Source organism: Urocitellus parryii, chromosome 9 (genome assembly GCF_045843805.1).
Source record: "Urocitellus parryii isolate mUroPar1 chromosome 9, mUroPar1.hap1, whole genome shotgun sequence".
Taxonomy (NCBI): domain Eukaryota; kingdom Metazoa; phylum Chordata; class Mammalia; order Rodentia; family Sciuridae; genus Urocitellus; species Urocitellus parryii.
The window spans coordinates 44,875,260-44,897,224 of record NC_135539.1 but is presented as its reverse complement, the minus strand read 5'-3'; positions in this window follow the sequence as shown (position 1 = coordinate 44,897,224).

Sequence of the window (21,965 nt, the reverse complement as noted above, 5' to 3'; positions counted from 1 at the left end):
TCAGAGATATTGTGCAGGAACATGGCCCAGCACTGTCTGATGGCAAGAGACAGGGCTCCCTGCAGGAAGAACATGGGGGTGGGAGTGGACTAATAATTAATAGGACTCCATTGTTCATCAGCACTGATGTGAACTCACTTGGGATTCATGGGCACATTTCCAAAGGGCAGAATCTACCTGTCTGTCCACACAGGCAAGAGATGTCATTTCACATGGGAAAGTCCCATCAAAGAAGAGACAGAGAGAAATGATGGAAAGTGGATTCTACAATGGGACTGTAATATCATATCTTGGGGATTCAGAAGGCCCATGTCCCAGCAACAACAAAAATAGCATCTGCTCTTAAGTCATGCAATGTTCCTCAGCCATCTGTGAAAGGAGCGTGGATAATTTTTCTTGGATAATTTGGACTGTTTCCACTCTTCAGTTCTTTGGGAACTCTTAGATGTGTCTGGTTGGTTGTTGAGGAGAAGGACCACCCAAGAGTCACTAGGAAGTTAGAAAGGCTGCATGATGCACGCATCTCATCCCTGGGCTACCAGAGCCTGAATAGCAAGTCTTGCCAGCGCCAACCTTACCAGGCAACCCTGGAAGAATATCAGGCTGTGGACCGTGCACGCAGAAGTCCTGATTGTCTGAATTGCAGTTTGTTGGTGGGCTCCACCCAAGGAGAACACTCGGGTTACATGCCCAACTGTCCCTCACTCCCTCACCCCCTGCTCCTACTTCCCGACTGGCACTGCCTGGAAGTGCTATATGAAGCCCTTATGAAGCCTTTGTTGCATAGGAACTGAGGAACGGAAGCTCACCCTGAGGCCAGGGTAAATCAGCTGGAGAATGAGGATAAAATCCTTTTGCTAGACAAAGAGATGCCAGAAGTGTCTTCCTCTTAGAGGACCACTACCTGTTCTGCAATGGGATGAAACAAGTGGGAACAGTCGCTTAGGACCAAAGAACACTGGTGGAGGGTCCAGGTCTCACTCTAGGTGTAGCAGAACAAGATATGGCTCCAAACACAGGCGGGCATGGGTGGGCTACACCCAGCCCATCTCTGTCTCCGTGGAAGAGTGACCAAGGGAACCAGCAGCCACCTTCCAGCCATTTCGGAGGCAGAGTGCCATCCCAGGGTCTTCACCAGACCAACTCGATGCCTGATTGCTTTTCACATATTTTCTATTTTCCTCCTTTCCCTGCACAGAAGTAGCTGCAGGGACACTATCTGTGACTTGTTTTGTTTTCCACAGAAAACATCCAGGCAGCCCCTCCAGGGCTCCCCAGACACATCTTCATGTGCAATCTTAGGCCAACGTGCCTTGGGATCCAAGAGACATTCTACACCAAATGACTTTCAGATGATTCTCTTCTTTTTAGCATTTGAAAGAGCCTCCTTGTCCCAGAGTGGTCAAGAACAGATGCCTCCTCAGAACCCTGCAAGTCCAGGGACTGGTTAGCTTCAAGCAGCTCTTGGCTACCCACGAAGTCTACGCTGCCTTCACTGTCCCCCTGCTCTGCCCAGGCCGCACCTTTGCCCAGAAGGTTCCCTCAGACGGCAGCAGGGCCCACCTCCATCAGGTACTTCTCAAATCTCAGGGGGGCCTTCCAGGCCTGGACATTTAAAATAGAACGCCCTGTGGCTCCTGAACTCCCTACTCCCCATCTTCAATTTGCACCTTTCTTCAAACTCATTATTTCTAACTTTATTTTCACTTTTGTCCTTTTCTGTTAAAAGGAAAGTGATCCATGCCTACTTTTCAGAGCACTATCCCATCTCTGTTAGAAATATTTGTTGTATGAAAGAAAGACTCAGATGGCACAGCCACCACCCAGAACACAGGGCCCAAACTGGGCATCCCAGGTTGGCGGTGGTTGCTGACCTCATGATGCAGCAGGGCACACCCAAGAGAAGCTGTACAAGAGTATTTCAGACCATGTGAACTGTTAACGGTTCAAAAGTTATCGTGTAAGACATGCATTCTAGAAGAAGAAAGGTAGTAGCAGATGTCGAAATGATTCAAAGACTGAAGAAGAACCCAGACAATATTCCATGTGATCATTTCTCCAAGAGCTGCAGGACCACAGCCAGGGGCAGATGCTGGACCAAAAGGGAGGTGGCCAGGACAGAGCTGGTGGGAGGCAAGAAATATCTTTTTTTCCCCTTATCTGGATTATTAGAAAGTTTGTAAGTCAAAGGAAGAGAAGAGAGAGGAAACGAAGCAGGTAATGTATTCATTCGTTGGGAACTAACCTCACATTCAGAACAAAACCAGTCCCCCTCTGGTTCCTATGTCAGTCTCAGACACTTAGCGTGATAAACCCAGGGACAGAGCTCACAGCAAAGGACTTGGCCTTCCCAGTGACAAACCCAGCAGTAGAAATCATTCCGTTCATTCTGTGGTATAACATCAACAGGGTCTGTGGTGAGTGGCTGTTTCATATAGTAAAACGGACCATGTCTTAGTTATGACTGAAATGTAGGCAAGAAAGACAGGTTTGGTTTCAAAACAAATGTGCATTCTCAACAGGAATTTGAACAAGTACATCAATAACAACACAAGAAAATCACAGAATTTCATATCTGCTAAACAGTCGAGCTAGCTGCGGTTCCTCTACTGTCCACAACATTAGCAGGTCATTGGATAACTATGAGGGTCTTTCTCCCTCCCATTTTAAAAGGTCAGATTGAACACTAGTGTCTCAGAGTCACCAGGCGGCCCTGGCCTATGTAGGTACAAATTTTAACTACCACTAAACAGCCGCATGACCTTGGACGGGTCTCCCCACCTCTGGGCCTCAGTTTTCTCATCTGTAAAATGAAGGTGAGGTACCTAACATCACAGGATTATGGGGCTGTGTTCAAATGAGAGGATAGAATGTATGGAATTAACACAGTGCCACCATCACCAATGTCGTCCCCATGGTTAAGAGCCCAATGTACACAAGTTCTTGGTAGTGGGGAGGGAACCCAGGGAACCCACCTATATGGCAGGCAATAGCTCTACCACTGAGCTACGTTCCCAGCCCAATATAAAGTATTTTAAAGGTCTTCTTAAATCCCCACCCTGGGGCCAAGTGTGCTCCACCAGGAGGATCCCAAGTTCAAAGCCAGCCTCAGCAACTTATCGAGGCCCTAAGAAACTCATGGAGACCCTGTCTCTAAATAAAATATTAAAAATGGCTGGGGATGATGTGGCTCAGTTAAACATCCCTGGAGTCAAACCCCAATACCAAAAATATAATAATAATTTTTTCTTTTAAATTCCCCCTGGGGATACAGCTCAGTAGTAGAGCTGTATCCCCAGGGGTAGTAGTTCAGCCTTCAGGAGGCCCTGGGTCTGATAAGTACCACCACAGAAAGAAAAAAGTAAAGAAAAAAACAGAAAAACAGAAAGCTTCCCTCTAAAAGTCCTGAACTCCCAATATGTGAAAAAGAGAAAAAACGGTGCCTGCACTTAAACTTGGCTCAGCTCTTGATAATAAATGGAAATGCATGGTTTGCTTTTTTACAAGGCCAGAATGGCTTTCTTTCAGAACACTGGAACACAGAAAAAAACCAGGGGAGCAGGGGGAGAAAGGGACATAAGTCAAAAGTCAGAAAACTGTTAGTCCCACCCCCCCACACCAGAGGTGGAAGGGTTGAGCAGAGCTGACTGCTTGTGACCCTATAGGGAGGGATGGGGAATACACTGCAGGCTGACATTAGCTCAGCCTGACACTAGTTCAGCCCAGTGTTTGCAGGGAAGATTCTACTCAGCCCTGGGGTTGCTGGATTCTGCTAAGTGCTTTAGTCTAAATCTTTGTGTCTCCTTCAAAAGTCCCAAGTTGGTATCTTCCAGAAGGCAGGGCCTCTGAGCACTGATGAATGGGCCTTATCCAGGAGGATACCAGAGGCCCTCACCCTCTACCACAGGACACCCTCTATCACACCTCTATCACAAAACACAACTGTGATGGCACCTGATCTCGGACTTCCAGCCTCCAGAAATTCCTGCTGTTGGTAGGTCACCCAGCCCATGGTGCTTTTTCACAGCCAATCAAACAGCTAAGACAATTAGTGTTTATAAGAACCCAGAAATGCAAGCTTTTATTTGAAATCTCACAATCCTCAGAGGTTGGTGACTGACAGAAATCATGACATATTGGTCAAACCAACATATGGGGAAGGGGAGGAAAAGGAAATGTAGGTATCCAGGGGCTGGAGCTGGGGCTCAGCGGTAGAGCTCTCATCTAGCATGTGCGAGGCCCTGGGACCACATAAAAATAAGTAAATGAAATAATGGTATTGTGTCCAAGTACTTCTAAAAAAATTTTAAAAAGTATGTATCCAGTATCATTTCTTATAAATTCCCTATGAGGAAAACAGAGATTGCACATGAAGAATATTGGCCCTACTCTGCCAGCATTTAAAAAAAAATGCTGTTAGGAATGACAGGGTCAAAGGTCAGGGGCATCTTCCAGTTTCAGTGAAGGTCACTCCATCTTTGCTAACAAAAGTCTCTGGGCCTTTGTGCCTTGGAGTTTTGGGTCAGAAATGCAAACGTGCAATGGACCTTAGGATGTTTTAGTCCAAAACCCTAATTTAGGACATAAACTGAAGCTCAAAGAGAAAGCCACTAATGTGGCCACCTGGTGAGTCCCCCAGATGCCATGAACTGGAAGGATCACGTGTCTAAGAGGAGCACCTCCCCTATCTGTGAATACTGGAGAGGACAGGAAGTGTGCTCAGGCCCTGTGTCCCCCGACCTGGCCCTGCTGTGTCCATGGCCGAGTGCCTTCTGCATCCACAAGTTCCCACCCTGTGGCAACATAGCCCTGAACAGTCACTCAGGCTGTTCTGTCTGTAGAGCCAGGATCTGAGTCTGCTGGTCCAAAGCAGGGGACACCAACTTACAGACACATCAGTTGGTCATGAGGTTTCGGTGCCACAGAAACGGTCTTCACACAGGGTAAGAAGGCAAAGCAGAAAATACCCGAGTGGATTAGCTTCCAGAGGAAAGAACTGTGAGCAAATCCTTAGAAAACTGTAGGGACTCCCACAGTGAGTGTGCATGGGTGTGCATGGGTGTGCATGGGCAGAAGGAGGAGACAGGAAAGGACAGCTTCTGGTCAGGAAGGACATCTGCTCTCAGGACTCCCTGGGAACTGGAAAGGGAGTGTTGGCTCAGGAAGCCAAACTGGTGGTTTAATTAAGGGCTGAGGGTTATCTGACCACCATTTTCTTTCTGATAGCTCTGAGGTGGCTCCAGGGCGACTGCAGTGGGTCCTCACCAGATTCTGGGACAGAAGGAGCAATTCAATCTCTGTGTTTTCAACTGTAAAATGGTGATGCACATGGCCCTTCCTGGCACAAACATTCAGACTGACATAAATGTTTGCAACGGCAGGTGACATGGGACAAATGCTGCTTTGGTATCATCATGAACACTTTTTATTTCCCCAAGTAGTTTTTCCAAGTGCCCCTGAAAACACACATTGGATCCTCCAGTTGCTCCTCCACGGATGGGATCCCTAACTGACAAGGCAGCTACCAGCCATAGGCAGCCACATCACTTTAAACAGAATGAAAAAACCAAGTTGCTCCCTGACACTGGTTGATTTCGAGGGCTCACGAGCCACATGTGACTGGGTTGACACCAGACGTCGGGGTCTAGGATACATGTCAAATCATTCTCTGGTGATGGAGCCCAGCTGCACTTTTTGTTTCTGCTCTTGCCCTGTCCTTTAGTCCCATGAGTCTCCATGACAGCCCAGGGGCCTGAGCAGCAGTGCCAAGATGCCCAATTCCATGAACGAGGAAACCAGACCCATGGAGGTCCACGTGCCCATAGTCACAGAGCCAAGGGCAGAGCTGGCAGTTCACTCTACAATTTTGAGAATGAAAATAGATTTGCGCTGGACACACGCCTTTCCCAGGCCCAGGCACTTAATGTGGCTAGGGCTCTTCCTGTGAAGGCAGCAGTCTCATCTAATTCAACCTTCCATCTCCAGGGCCCACTCCAGTACCCAATAATGCACAGAACAGATGAGTGGGTCACCAAGAACTGCTGCTCAAGAACCACTCAAGGCCCCCTGACCTTGTAGTCCACACAGGGGTGGACACTTCCGCCAGTGAGTCCACAGTGCTCTCACGTTCCCTATTTGGAATGTCTAAGCTGCACCAGAGAATTTTAAAGCCAGAACGTTCCCTAGATGAGACCCAGGATGGTGAAGAGGTTTTCCTGAGCCTCAGACAATCCTGTCAGCCAAGGGGACAGGGAGCCTGTGCTCAGGAGAAGGGGAGGTGACCCCTGGGCCATGCCTCTACCAGGGGCCCACACCCTTCATTTTACAGATGAGAAAACGAGACCAGTAGGGAGCTATGTTGCCCAGCACTGGTCAGCAGGGGAAATCCTCAGGCCACCCGGGAAAACAGTCCTAAGAATATAGAAACATGAAGCCAAGGAGAAGCCCCAGCCCCTCAAGAACAATATCCTCATCTCCTCTGGGTCATTGCTCTGTCCCCAAAAAGATCTGAGAACCTGCTGGAAACCTCACACAGGCCCCTCTGAGCTGCCCTTTCTACACATGCAGCACCAGGGCAGCCTGCTAAACAGATGCCAACCTAGCTCCAAGGAACAGAGCACTGTTGCCCACTGGCGGCCCGCTGCACGGCCTTACCTGACTCTTGCTGTTGCTGCTCAGTAAGCCGGGCTTCTTTTTCTTCTTAATAGGTCTTGTAAAGGTGTCCTGCGGCGAGTGGCCATAGGAAGAATGTGGGGGGTTGGGGAACTTTCTTTTCTGGGCTGTTCTGTCTCCAGAGCCAGGATCTGAAAGAGACACATAGGACCACACATTTTAAAGCACCAGGGTAGCCAGGGTCCCATAGGAGGGTGAGTGTGATGTGGTACATTTTTCCCCAAACTCAAGGTCATTTGAAAGTATACTCCTCCTCCTAGAATATACTTGCCCCCATTTTTATTGTCCAAGGTCAAGGATGTGCATGACTATTTTTTTTTGGGGGGGGTACTATGGATTTAACCCAGGAGCACTCTGCCATTGAGCTACATCCCCAACCCTTTTTAAAAATTTTATCTTGAGACAGGGTCTTCCCAGGCTGACCTTGACCTTGTGATCCTCCTGCCTCAGCCTCCCAATGAGCTGGGATTACAGGCATGAACCACCACACTCCACTCCTACGTGATATTTTTATGAAATCTTGGTTGGTTGCCAAAACAAAAAAGTTCAAGACCCACAGGCCGTGATGACACGAGAGAAAGTTGAGCAACAATCCCACGTTGGGGGGAGAATGAGTCTCCACCTTGCACACTCATCATTGTTCCCGACTGTGTCCCTGTTGACAAGGCTGCAACCAAGCTCCTAGGAGGCGTCACATAGGCGCCCGCTGCTGTTCACATGCCCAAGAACTTCTTTTCCACACCCACAAAAATGGCCAATCAGTAAACGATGAAAGGCAGGTCACCAAGGCCACACACCAGGGCAACAACAGCACCTTTCTCTGTGCAGAAAAGGAAAGCTGCTGTGTATACTCACAGCTGAAAAAAACAGAATGGGTAAAAAGAATGACACTGCCCACCGGAAAGTTCTCCCAGCTTTCAGCAGTGGGCACTCTGAGACCTTCCTCCCAAGAAATCAATACAAATTACATTCTTATTGATTCTCGCCTGAAAAGTACCAGCCCCGCGTCTTACCAGAACCCCCTCGTTTCCAGCCTTTCTCCCAGTCAGAATCTCAGTGTATCCTTCTACCACCATCCATTCAGTCTTCACCTGCAAGGACCAGAGTCCATCCCATGACCCAAGGTGGCCTCCTCGGCTTATGGACAATAGTGGCGTATCTTGGGACAGCTGGCATCCTGAAGAGCAAAATCTACAGACACAGGAGAGTGGAGAGTGCATCCTGCACACCAGGGCTGGGACAGGATGTGAGATATGGGAAGATGACAATCCCCAAAGATGTTCCTCCTGCAGCTCAGCACGGGGCAAGTCTCAGCACACACCACCCTGCACCACATCTCCTGCCTTCAGGGTCCAACACCACTGAATGCAAGGCCTCCAAGTGGCTCCCTTTGGTTTGGGAGGGCAGGCAGCCTCTAGCAAGTGCACAAGGCCTGACAATGAGTGGACACTCCTGCCTCACCACCAGGCTTCCAGAAAGTTCGGAACCAATGATCAGCAGAGGAAATTCAATACTAACCACAGGTGTCCTGAGGGTGAAGAGCCCAGGGTCTGGGGGAGCATCCCACAGACACCAATTGGAGGCCCAGAAAGCCCAAAGGGTTGCCCCCAAGGCACAGGAGCTAGTTAGTGAGAAAGCTAAAAGACAGAAACTGGGACAGGCTCGGGGAATAGGGACCGTCCCCAGGGAAAACGGCTTTCCCAGAAGGGTCCGCTCCACTGTCTGATGGGAAAACTCACTTTCTCCACACTGCCTGGCTCCACAGAACCCTCCTGGAGCAGAGCAGGAACAAGAGGATCCCACTCAGACCTGGACAACTTATGTGTCCACAAAGAGCCAGTCCTCAGACACAATGGAATGTTCCAGCCCTTTGAAAAAAACAGGCAGCCAGTTGCCGTGACCCACCCCTGTCATCCCCAGTGACTCAGGAGGCCGAGGCAGGAGGATGGCAAGTTCAAGACCAGCCTCCACAACTTAGTGAGACCCTGTCTCCAAGTAAAAATTTTAAAAGGCCGGGGATGTTCGAGACCCTAGCATGTTCCCTAGCACTGCAAAACAGAAAGGATCCAAAGGGCACCTCCCCATGAACTGAGATTGCCAAGCTTCGGTGCCACATTGTAAAAGCAACAGGTATCCAGCACATTAAGGGACCCGTAAGGATGTGATTATACATCGGTGCTTGTGCATCCTCAGAAGACTCCCACATGAACACAAAAGTACAGCAGGGCTCTACATGGGGACAGGTGGCCGCCTTGGAAGGAGATGTGTAGGGAGCGGAGAGAGATTATTTTTCACTGTACACCTCTGTGTATTGTATTCACTATGTGCCTGAATGATTTTATCAAAATAAGGGAAATTAAAAGTATTTACAAAGTTCAGTTACACATTTAAAAGAAAGAAAGAAAGTCCCTGATGAATGAAGGAGGAGGCCCAATTCAGAGTATAAATGTTTAAGGAAGGTGTTTTGAGCCAGAAGTGGTGGCGCACACCTGTTTTCCCATTGACTCAGGAGGCTGAGGCAGGAGTATCACAAGTTCAAAGTTAGCCTCCAAACTTTGCAAGATCTTGTCTCAAAAAGTATAAAGGAGCTGGGCCCGGTTGCACACGCATATAATCCTAGCGGCTCATGAGGCTGAGACAGGAGAATCGAGAGTTCAAAGCCAGCCTCAACAATGGCGAGGTGAGGCGCTAAGAAACTCAGTGAAAACCTGTCTCTAAATAAAACAGGGATGAGCATGTGGCTCAGTGGTCAAGTGCCCCCCAAGTTCAATCCCCAGAACCAAAATAAATAAATAAATAAATAAGATTAAAAAGGGCTGGGGTACAGCACCCCTGGGTTCCATCCCAGCCACCAAAACACATACATAGAGAGCAATCAGGCAAAGGCTTTGGTTGGTGTGTTTTCAAGTGCATTGTGAGAGAAGAAAAGCTCACCAGAGGGAGAGAGAGTGAAGATTTTCAGTGTTTCTCAAGAGGATTTTGGAAGGGAAGGCTCATCCTCACTGCAAGGACCACCTCAGCAATCTGCCACTCATTTCCGTCAGTCCCCAGACACACAGGGTCTGGTGATCGGACCAGCCCAGCCAGTGCTTAGATGGCTGCTGGGGCCAGAGCAGCGCCAGCTCCCCCTGGCACCCTGTGACTGAGGTCCCCTGGGGTGATGGTAACTAGCAGAAGTAGCAGCAGCAGCACCTGATAATACACTAGAAATGACAATTTGGGGGCCCTGCTCTGGATCTACAGGATTAGAAACACTGGGGCAGGGCCCAGCCACCCTCTTCAATGGCCTTCCAGGACTAAGAGGCACCCAGTTTGAGATGCTCTGGGTGGTGTGTGTCTAGGGGGACTGTGAGGTCTCGGGGCTGGGGAGGCATCTCCTCCACCTCCCATCACCCTGTGGGGGCTGGTCTGGGGCTCCACAAACAGCGCCAGGCAAGGTGACCAGGCCGGAAAATGAGGCTACATCAAAAAGAACCCTAGGAAGTGTCTTTACCTCTCAGGGCCTCTGCGCCTGGTCTGTAAAGTGGGAAAGGAAGAAAGAAAGGGACCCAAGTAGAAGCTCTTCCCTGGAGTCCACCACCAACAAAAGGCACGTCCTGCACACAGACACAATTCTCTAGGCCGTGCGGCCACAGCCTACTCAGGCTTCTCAGAGGTGTCCTAGAGATCAAGACCACAGGGCCAGAAGATCTCAAAGTCCCTCTGGGACTTCAAAATCCTTTAATTCCATGGGAAAGATTCAGAACAACACTAGAAATCAATATTCCCATCAATCATTTAGAGCGCCCAACGCAAGTTTGCCCAAGTCCACCAGAACACCAAGAGGAAACTGGGGTCCTGAACTGTGGAAGGACAGGTCTGGCCCAGGGTCACCACACTGAAGAGTATTCCAAACTTTCCAGTCTCAGCAGAACATATAAATCCCAATTGTGTGCTGGGATTGTAGCTCAAGTGTTAGAGCGCTTGCCTAGTTTATGCAAGGCCCTGGATTCAATCCCGAGCACCATATAAAACTAAACCAACAAAATAAAGGTATTGTATTCATGGACAACTAAAGACATTTTTTAAAAACATAAATAAATGATTTAAAAAAATTGTCTGTGGTTACAAAGGCCCCGATTCCCCCCAGAGTTAATGAGAGTTGAGTGGCTGTATCCAAGGGACAGAAATTTAATAGCTTCCAATCAGCAGACACATCTGGCAAGAGCAGGGCCTTCTGTGAAGCTTCCGAGGTAGAAACCCCAAGAAACGTCCGCAGGATCCCATACCCTTCAGAGGTCGGAGATGGCGGTCAGCTCTGATGCAAGCCCTTGGCTGAGACCAGACCTCTGGTGGAGACAAGATGGCGGTAGAAATCTGGCTGTCGTCATGGTAATGAAGCCACCACGGGGAGCTTTTCCAAAAGGCTGAGTAAATTTCTTTTTTCTCTTTTAATGATTTAATTCTGACGAGGCCATATTGCTAAGCACATTTCATCCATGAACTTGGAAGGATGACAAACCGCCACTTGGACTGTGGCGTGGGGAAGGGTTCACCTTTGATTTGAAGGGTTTCTTGGTTCTCTTTCGGTCTGGGTTTTTCTGGCCACTTTCTCTGGGTTAGGGAGACTGGTGACTCTATGGGGCTGGCCCACCAGCAACCCTGGGCCCCTACCCGCCCTCCGTGTAGGTCTGGCCTGTGAGGGATCATCTGGGTGAACCCGGCCAGGGAGGGGCAGGGTAATGACTCTGGGGTACACATTCAAACTGATTGGTTCAGGCCCTCTATGCCTAGTGACAAGCTGCACAGGGCCCTTGGCTATTAATCAACTAAATGGTCAGTAGGGTGTTGTCTTAACTGCCTCAGGAATTTCAGGTTCTGGGTGTAGCAGAGGCACTTAATAATACCTGGTCCTTCACTTTTTAACTCAGACCTTGCAACTTAGAAACTTTACAATGCCCAGTCTTTTTTAACTCAGGCTTTGCAGCTTAGAAACTTTACCCTTTCACTTTGTCACATGCAATAAGCACAAGGAACCATTTAAAATGCTTCCCTGTGGTTCCCTCCAGGTCACTTGTCCAAGACGGCACAGCTGCTGAGGGGCAGGCAGGGAACTGAACCCAGGCAGTTGTGCTGGCTCTGAGGCCCACGCTGCCAACCCTGGCACCACAGGGCCTTGCCCCAGCAGGGCCTCATCCTTGGCTCCGAGTGCGAGGACTTTCTAAGTTAGGGCCCAGGGTTGAACAGGTGGCTCTGATTTTGCTTTTATTTTTGTTTTTTCCCCAACGGCTGTGGGGGCAGGGAAGGTCCCACAAGGAGTTGCGGGAACTGGGCAAAGGTGGCACACCATTCTCTCCAATGACAGTCGCCCAGGAGCACATTCACCTTCCAATCTTCCAATGGTGGCATCAACCTGCCTGGTGCTACAAAAGAGGCTGGGGGCTCCAGGGTCACCTCCCCTCCCTTTCCTGTCTCCACCAAGGCCTCCCGACAGACCACACCAGGCACCTCATCCCCACCCACGCCCAGGGCCTGACTCAGCACTGGATGCTCTCACATATTACAGGGAATCCTTGCCTCCCTCCAGGGGAAGGGCTGAAGCTCAAAGGCCCAGGCCTCCTGTTTCTGTGGGTGTTAACATCTGCACAAGCCTGCTGGGGCCTGCATGCAAGATAACTGGGAAAAGCAAGTCCACCACTGCATGTCCACCACTGCAGCAGGGTACCCTGGGGAAACTGGAACAACTGGTCATCCTACAGAGTAGAGGCACCAGGTCATAGATGACAAAGACAGGTGGTCAGGAAACTGCTCTCTGGCATTAACAGCCTCCAGAACATAGTTCTACTCTCCCCAGCAGTGTGACTGTGACGAAGTGACTCAGCCTCTCTAGGCTGTTCTGTAAGACGGAGACAAAGGGCAGAGTCACCAAAGGAGGAGATGAGTTGATTTTGCTCAGCTTTCAGGAGAAGACTGGGCACAAAGTGAGCTCAATTAAGGAAATATCTCAATCATTGCTCCTTCTCTTCCTCCTCTTCCTCCTCCTCCCCACCACCACCCTGCCCCCAAAGCAGAGCATGCCTTCTCCAAAACACATTATCAAAGACACCAGTCTATGTGGAATGTGGAATGAGCCAGGATGGATTTCTGCATTTCAATCAGACCATAAAAATGCAGGATTCCCAGGTAACAGCAGCAGAGGAGGTCAGAGAAGGCCGCACCAAGGCTCAGACAGCTCTTAGTGACCACAGCCCTTGCACAGGCCCTCGCACAGCCTGCCTCAAAAGGGACCACCCGCACCTGTCCTTCCAGAAGCAGTGAGGTGGAGCATGACTGCCCTTCTGGGACATGGAGCAGGGACCCAACCAGCCTCCCACTTCAGGAACCTTGGGGCCTCCATGAGGAGCAACTACTATTAAAAAAAAAAAGGCCCGGAATTTCCTCCTGGCAGAGAGCAGGAATCAGGGCAAAGGATGGGGGCAGGGAGTGAAACTGTCCTTAGAGAAAAGAATGTTGAGCCTCCAGAAGCATATGAGTCCCCACAGACCTGGGGAAGACTCAGCCTCAGAGCTACAGGAACCCATGGGGAACACGGCGCCCGCCTGCCTGGGCCTGCCAGGTCAGAGGATAGCAGCCTCCTCCATGGCCCTGGTGGCACCTCCAGGACGCCCTCGGTGACAGGAGCTTCCCACCCAGAACCGGGAGATGAGGTGAAAGGGAAAACAAGGCAGTGGGATAAGAGGGTCACTTCCCCGGCAACTTGGGCACTGTGACCTAAAGTGAGCACAGGAATCAGGGAGGGCATGCTTACTGGCCATGGAGGAAGCCTGGCTTCTCTGAGGGCCTGGCCTGTCCTTTTCCAAAGACACAGAGTCTTACTTTGCAGATATTCCTGCTTCCAGCTCCTCGGCAGCCTCTCCCAGGGGGAGGAGGAAGAAGCAGAGGACAGGCTAAGAGTCACCAGTTACCAGGCCAGCCCTGGTCCTGGACATATTAGGTCACCTGGTGGGGCAAGGACACCATCACCTCTCTGCAACCAGGCCATCTGGGGCAGAGGCTTGCCTTCATGTCCCTGAGCCTTCGTCTCTGATTTATCACCCTCGGCAGCAGCACAGCCAAGTTGCAAGTCCTCAGTGCACTGCACCAAAGAACCATTTATTCAGGTGAAGGTGAATAAACACAAGGAGTCTGAGTTGTTCTGCAGGCCAGGAGTGAGGAGGGGAACAGGACTACGGGCAGTGCCTTGTATTTTCAATGTGCTTTCAGTTGTCCTAATAATTGCTTCAAATTGCCTTTGAGTTCTGATGCACTTCCTGGAAGGGAGAAGCCCATCCTGGTGCTGGAGGAATGACCCTGTCCCTGCACAGCCTCCCCCACCCCACACCCCACAGGGCAAAATGGGATCAAAGGGCAGTATGAATGCAAGAGGTGGACCTGCTTCTGCCCAGGGATGGGGGCTGGTTTCCAAATGGCTTCTGTTTTCAGCTCAGCAACCTCACTTCTCCTTGGAGCTGGATTGAGGCCCTGGGGGAGGAAGAGGCAAGATCACAGGCCAGGCATCTCCTGCTGGAGAACCAACTAGGTGCAGTTTACCAAGAGACAGAGCCCAACTCGCTCCAGGAAAGCAGTGACCCCGCCACCCTCAGAGGCCAGGCCTCGAGGCCACTCCAACATGGCACATAGCAGGCGGCCAGCCACCTCGGCCAGACCACACAGGCAATGAGGAGGAACCGGTTGCCTCAGGCCATCCCAAGGCTGCTGGCTCTGCTGGCAGAGACCCATCTGCCTGATTCACGTGGCTGCAGGACTCCGTGCCCACCCCCACTGTGCGGCCGGGCTTCTGGGAAGCTCAGGTGCCCCACACTTTCAAATGGGGCAGTGCAAGCCATGGCGGCGCGAGGGCCTGTTCAGACACAAAAAGGCAATTCTGTGGCGGCTGCAGCTGAAGCCCAGAAGTGGTTCTGCGAGAAGAAAGGGGAAGAAAGGCGCCTCAGAAAGGAGGAGATGAAGGCCGAGGAGCCGCTGGGAACTGAGCAGTGCTCCGCAGGCCTCTGGAAAGTCCCCTTAATGAAAACAAGAGCATGCTGACCAGGAAGAAGGGACAGCCCTCCACAGCGGGAACCCCTCTGGGGAAGGGAAGATTTCAGATGCAGAACATGGCCTACATTTCATGGAGCTGAGGGAGAGAGGGAGGGAGGGAGGCTTCCCATCCCCGGGACACCAGTGGGGTGATGCTGAGATGCCCTTCCTACCTCCTACAGGCAAGGCACGCTCAGAGCGGGCACCAGGGCAGCCACTGCAGCGTGGCCATTGGAGCCCAAGACAGGACGCACAGCAGTGCCCACCCACGGGGGAAAGCGACACAGACAGAGCACCACGGGCCAGCCACATGGTGGGATGCAGAGACGCCTCTGTGTGCTGTCAGGGCATAAAGCCCTCAGAAACCAGGCAGCCACAAGAACTAGGTGCAGGAGGGGCCAGGCACGCACTGGGTTTGCCAAGACCTAGGACACTCAGTAAGTGCTGGGCCCCTGAATGCTCCGACACTTTAAGTGGGGAATGGGGACAACAGATTGATGGAACACTCAGGACATGCCAGGTGCTCCTACCTTGTATACCCAGGATCCAGTATACAGCAGGAGCTCAGGGCAATTCTCCCCCAACCGCACATCCACCTAGGGCCACCTCTAAGGGACTCAGATGTTTAAAACAGTGTGGAACAGAGGTCATCAACTGGGTTCCCCCAGCAGAAACATCTGGAGATAATTTTGGTAATTGCCAAACCCCTCAGAAACCCCATTTTATTGATACGGTAGACAAAGAGAGGGGCTGCTACTGGCCTGTGGTGGACAGAGACCAGGGACTCTGCCAAACACCCCACAGGATGGCCCCAGGACAGACTGATCAGGTCCATAATGTCCACTGTGCTGAGAAGCTCTGTATCAAGGACCTTCCAGTGAGCCTGCAGGAGGCCTAACCCTGAGTATGCTGCAAATGGCCTGGGCTGAGGACACCCAGCGTTTCACCTGCATTTCAAAGGGAAGAAAACAATGGCAACAGTCACAGATAGTCACTGAGCAACTTCCAGATATCCAGGCCACCAGCATCAGGGGGAGGGCCTGCCCTCCAGGAAGGACAGCCAGAAATAAATAGCTGCCTCCTGCTGAACACTTACTAGGGGGGTGGATTTTCTAAATAAGAATCAACTTATTTCCAGCTCACCACAATTTTCCAAGACAGTAGGTTCTCAGAAACTCCACTTTATTGATACAGTAACTGAGGCCCAGAGGAAAAGAGCCCCATGGTAACATGGTTAGTAAATTGAAAATGACTGACTGCATTCTAGACAAAAAAATAAATAAATTTAAAAAGAAACATCAGGAATGTGTGATTATGTATGGGAGGAAGGTATAGCAAGGGAAGTACTTCTCTATTTTCTTTTTGTACAGGGCTCATACAATAAGTTACTGCTTATTGAGAAGCTACTTTAAGAATCCTCCACCTCCCAGGGTGCAGGGAGTGTGGTGGCTCAGGCCTGATCCCAGGAAATCAGGAGGCTCAGGCAGGAGGACTGCAAGTTGGACGCCAGCTCGGGCAACTTAGCAAGACCCTGTCTCAAAACAAGAACAGGGATAGAGGGCTTGCCTGAAACATGAAAGACCCTGGGTTTGATCCCCAGTGCAGGGAAGGAAGGCAGAGAGTGAGGGAGGCAGGTTAGGATGACAGGTCTGGTGCCTGGCACCTAAAAGGTGCTCAGCAAAGGGTGCTCCTGCCCCTCCATCACTTCTGCCCTTTCATTCCAACCTTCTTGGCTGCCACTTTCCAATCCCATGACTATCCAACCACCGGCTGGACTGCTTACCTCAACAAGACCAGGAAGGGTGAATCCTCCTCCAGTCCTCCTCTGAGAGCCTCTTATCAAGACCTACAGCACCACCAGTGTGCAGCCCTGTACCCCTCTGTTCTTCAGTCACTCAACTCCAACCTCAGTGGCCCCCTTCTGCTGCTCAAACAAGCCATTTGCACATGGATGCACCTCCATCTAGAATGTTCTCTGCAATCTTTTCCATACTGGCCAACTTCGGCTTTGGCCTCAAATATCAGCTCCCCAGAGAGATCTTCCCTGACCACCCTGGACTCAGCCTCCTCATTGCAGTATCCAGAAGTTGTGGTGTATTCCCTGGGTCGCCGTCCCTCACTGAGGACTATCAAGTTATTTTCTGCCAGGCGCTTGGGAGGCCGAGGCAGGAGGATTAGAAATTCAAAGCCAGTCTTAGCAATTTAGTGAGGCCCAGAGCAACTCAGTGAGACTCCGTCTCTAAGTAAAATACCACAAAGGGCTGGGGATTGGGCTCAGTGGTTCAACACCCACAGGTCCAATCTCTGGGACCAAAAATAAAATAAATAAGTAAAATAAGTGATTCTCCTCCTTTGCCAGTTCACTGGCTGACTGTGTCTCCTCCTGACTGACTTCCATCTCGGCATGTCTGTCCTTTGCTGCAGTCCACAGCTGCGCACACAACCTGGCCAGGTGCCCCCAAACACATCTGGATGATGAGGTTAGGACCAGAGGGGCACCAGCCACCTGGACACTCCAGGTTGTCTTCCCCAGCCTTCAGGAATGCCTTCAGCAAATCCAGAAGAGCAGGAATGTGGAATCAACAGCCCAAACGGGACCTGAAAACAGGAAATTCCCCTCTCCACAGGTACAGGACCATTCGGGCCCATTTCCCCCTAAAAGAAAGGGATTAAGGGAGGATTTATACCCTGAATGTGTCAGGGCTGAGCTCAGACACACCACTGGAAGACCAAAGTTGGAGACTCGGGAGGCTTCCTGGCCCCCACTTCCCACTCATCCCACTCTTGGGGACAGGTATTGTTCTGGAGAATCAGGGGCAGTAAAAAAGAGAAGTGACTTTCCCTGGGGAAAACACACTCCCTGCCAGGAGACCACAGGCACCTGAGACCCCAGCCTCTCTGTCCTTTGTCTTAGGGGCCTTTTAAGCCTGAAGCTCTCTGTGGGGACAACTCCCCAGGTCCTCAGCCACTGGGATTCTCAGTTCTGCACCTGCCTGGTGAAGCCTCCTGCAGCCAGGACAAGGCCAAAGCTGCCTTTCAAGACTGTCACCCCATCCAAGCCCCGGGGCAGGAGTGAAAGGAGTCAAATTTCTTCCTGCCTCCGGTTGGCCTCCTCAGTCTCCGTTGGGCCTCCTCAGCCTGGCGAAGCATCTGCGGCCCCCAGACTTGGTCCAGATTTCACAGATGCCCACCTACCCTACCACACAGCCCCTCGCTCTTCACAGCCTACTGTTTCTGGCCCCACAAAAATAGCCACTGGTTTGAAAGATGGTCCCCAAAGACTAAAGTGCCACAAAGGGAATTAGGCTCACTGGGGAGGAGGAGGTGACAAACCAGTTCAGCATGGTAAGGAAGGAGAGCCCTACTAGGGTAACAAGGGAACCAGTGATCCAGGATGGCCACCACTGGCACTCAGGCCAGGGAAACCCCCAGCAAGGCCTGGGCCAGAGGTGGCCAACAGAAGCCCCCACAGCTGGACATCACTATTCTAAAATTTTTAAATTGGAAGCTGGGCACAGTGGCACAGGCCTGTGATCCCAGAGACTCAGGCGGCTGAAGGAGGCTGGCCTCAGCATCTTGGCAAGAGTCTCAGCAACTTATTGAGACAAAAAGGTTTGGGGACCTGGCTCAGCAGTCAGGCACCCCTGGGTTAGCCCACAGTATCCCAGATAAATAATTACTTGATTTGATTTTTAAAAATTGGCAGAAACTAGGGTGCCGCTCAGTGGTACAACACCAGCCTAGCACGTGTGAGACCCTGGGGTTCAATCCTCAGCACCACCAAAGAAAATGAGAAAGAAAGAAAGGTAGAAACTAAATTTTAAAAACAAGATGTGAAGTCACCAAATCAGGCCCTGCAGGGCCCCCATTCCACACAGACCACTGTCCATCACTGCCCCTCAGGTGGTACTGCAGACTCCACTGTAAACTGCTCACAGGGCATGGAGAAGATGCAGCCAAGAGGGCAATGAGGAAAAGTGAAAGCCAGAGAAGCAGAAGTGGGGGACATGGAATGGGGGGTTCAGGTTCAGCCTCCTAGGATGGGAACAGGTTTGTCTATATATGGGGTGGGGAGTCCAGATACAAGCACACAACTGTTAACAATGGTCACCTGCCATAGAGGGGTCTTTGCTTTTTCTCTGAGCGGTTTGACTTGTTGTAAGGAGATCTACACTGATTTTATTGTAATTGGTAAAGGAAAAATCCAACAAAACATTTTTTCCCTTAAAATTATTTTTAGTTCTAGGAAGATACCCTTCATTGAAAAAGGCATGTACTCAGCAGCTACTATGAAGTGACCGCCCCACAGTCAAGAGATGCAAGGGCTGGACCTTGGGGTGCAGGGACAGGAAGTAGGTCTAGCCCCCTGGGTGCAGGGACAGGAAAAACAACCAAAGCAGGGAAGGAGGCCAGGAGAGGGCAGCTGGCTCTCTCCACACCCCTTGAGGAAGCCCGGTACCGGGGTCTGGCAAAAGGCAGTTGCTCAGGACATGGGCAAGAAATGCCAACTTGGGAAGATGGGAAGAGAGATCTCATCAAGCAAAATATCAACTCAACACAAGGTGGAATATCCACCGAGCACTGGGCCCGGCTGCATGCGTCCCCCTCCAAGTGCAGCTCAGTTCACAATGAGCCCATTCACCTCTGGAGCCGCAGAGGAGGGTGGCCGGACAGCACTTGCTTTAATAGCGGCCCTGTTCTGGGTCTCTTCTGCATCTGTGCCATCCACTATGGTGGCCTCCAGCCCCAACGGGCTGCTGTGCACGTGAAGCGGGGCAAGGACTGCTCAGGAATCAAGGGCTCAGGAGGGAGGGCCTGGGTCTCCAGGGATATGGAAGACCAGGGGAAGGTGTCCTCAGAGAAAGGCAGCTGGAAGGAGCTGAAGGACGGCTCAGTAAGGGTGCATCACAGGACCACAGGCAGCCAATCTGCAGAGCCCTGCGGGGCGTCCCCAACCCAACAAGGATTCTGCCTCAGCACCGCCCAATCTGCAGCAGCCCTCAGACACAAAGCAGGACACACACCTGGATTTGTGTATTAGAAAAAGTCCAGCAGAAACAGTATGCCAAGAAGGAAAGAAATCAGAGGGAAGGGGCCATGTCTAATAGTCCCATGTTCCTGAAGGGAAAAGATAAGCCACAAGGTGTAGCACACAGAACAGACATCTGAGCCAGGGAAGTATTTCCAGGCACTGAATTTTGCTAGAAACCAAGCCAAAAGGATCAAAGTTCCATCCATCAGATAGACAAAATTCATTCATCCATTCAAAATAAAGATTCATTGCGCACCACCTATGACAGGCACAGTACTAGTTAAGAGGATGAACCAAAACAACAGCCAGAACTCTTCTTCTCCTAGAGCTTTAAATGGTTGGGTGGGGAGGGGCGTCAAGGAGAGAAAGGGGAGGAGAGAATTTCCAGGTATGAGCAAAGGCCCTGTAGCCAGCAGTGACTCTTTCAAGGACCTGTAAGATTGAGTATGAATGAAGAAGAGAGGAATACAGGGAGTAAGGAGGCCAGTGAGGTAGCCAGGAAGATGGGCAGTGGCAGTGCATGAGGATTTGAGGACTGAGATCTTCACCCTAAAAACTAAGGAGAGCAGGGGGTGTAGGTCAGTGGTATAGAACAAGAAGTGGGATTTGCTTTTCTTGACCTAGAACTGCATGGTCCTCAAAGTCCTGTGAGAAGGCGTGTCCAGTATGGAATCAAGCCACACACTGGACAGAAGAGGCAGGGATCAATAAAGGCGTTTCTTTAAGTCTGTGAAATGCTGATCTCTAGGTTCCTAGGAGTGTAGGGGGAGGCAGGGGTTCCCAGGAAGTTGAAGGGGACCTTGGGGACCTTACAGCATTGCACTCACTCCCACCACAAGCTATGGCCTTCCCAAATGTGCTCCATATGTCACTGGTAAAGAATCCACTATACGAGCCAGCTCCCAAGGCGCAGACCTGTAGTTCCAACTACTCAGGGGGTCGAGGCAGGAGAATGACTTTAGCCCCGAGTTCAAGACCACCCTCGGCAACACAGCAAGATCCCATGTCAAAAAAAAAAAAAAAGAAAAGAAAGAAAAAAATCCACTGTAGCCAAATGTAGTAGAGTTTGAGCATCTCGAAAGTACATCAACCCGAAACCCAAGATACTCTAAAATCTGACACTTTTCATGCTGATTTGACATCACAAGCGGAAAATTCCACACCCGGTCTCATGTGACAGGTCAGTCACAAGAGAGGCCCACTAAAGATAATGCCCAAGATGAGCTACAGGACACTTGTGGAAGATGCATACGAAACAGTAATGAACTCTATTAGACTCTGTTTAGACTCGGGTCCCGTCCAAGATACCCCAGTATGCACACGCAAATATTGCAAAATCTGAAGGAAAAAAATCCCAACTCCAAAACGCTTCTGGTTCCAAGTATTTCAGACAAGGGACACTCAACCTGTAACATTACCCAAAACTTCAAGTGAAAAAGTGTCAGGGTCTCTAAAAGCTCTCGGGGGGCCCTTGGGGTTTACTCAAGGCATTGGGAGGAAGAAAGAGATGGGGCTCCTTTTTACGGCTGAAGAGAGTCTATTTCTGACCATAGTCCCTCAGAGTAGTAATAGTCCCACAAACAAGTCCCAGGGTCATGCTTCAAATGTGGAGCAGGTGCAGGGTTTCTGCAAGTGAACCCCAAAGCTAAATTAAGTCACCCAGGCATTACCAACGGGGATCCCTGCAGGGAGGGTCTCTAAATAAAATACTAAGAGGTGGTGATGAGGCTCAGTGGGTAAGCGTCCCTGGGATCAATCCCTGGTACCAAAAAAAAAAAAAAAAAAAATGATACCTTTGTGCACACAGACTTGGGTTCTTGAAGTCTCAGCAACCCAGTCAAGCCCAGGTCACTACATGTGTCACTAGCTCACCTGGTGCCAGTGGCTCTGTGAGAAAGGTGTCCTGGACACAAAAGCCACCACCATAGCCACCCTCCCCAGGAAAGAGCACTCAGCTCTGCCCAAGGACAGCCTCCAAGAAACGCCCAGTAAAGAGGAAGGTCATGCTCAAAACAAGGTGAGCCCCTCCAGGGACTCCTCACCCAAGCAAGGTACAGAGCACCTGGGAGCTCATCCCAAACAGCGGCAGAACAGCTCTCTCCCACTGCATTGGGGCCGCAGGACAGGCAGGTGCAGGGCGGTACCCGGTGTCGGGGTCTAGACAGAGGTCCCAAGCCCTCTGAGGGGCCACCCTACATGATCCTTC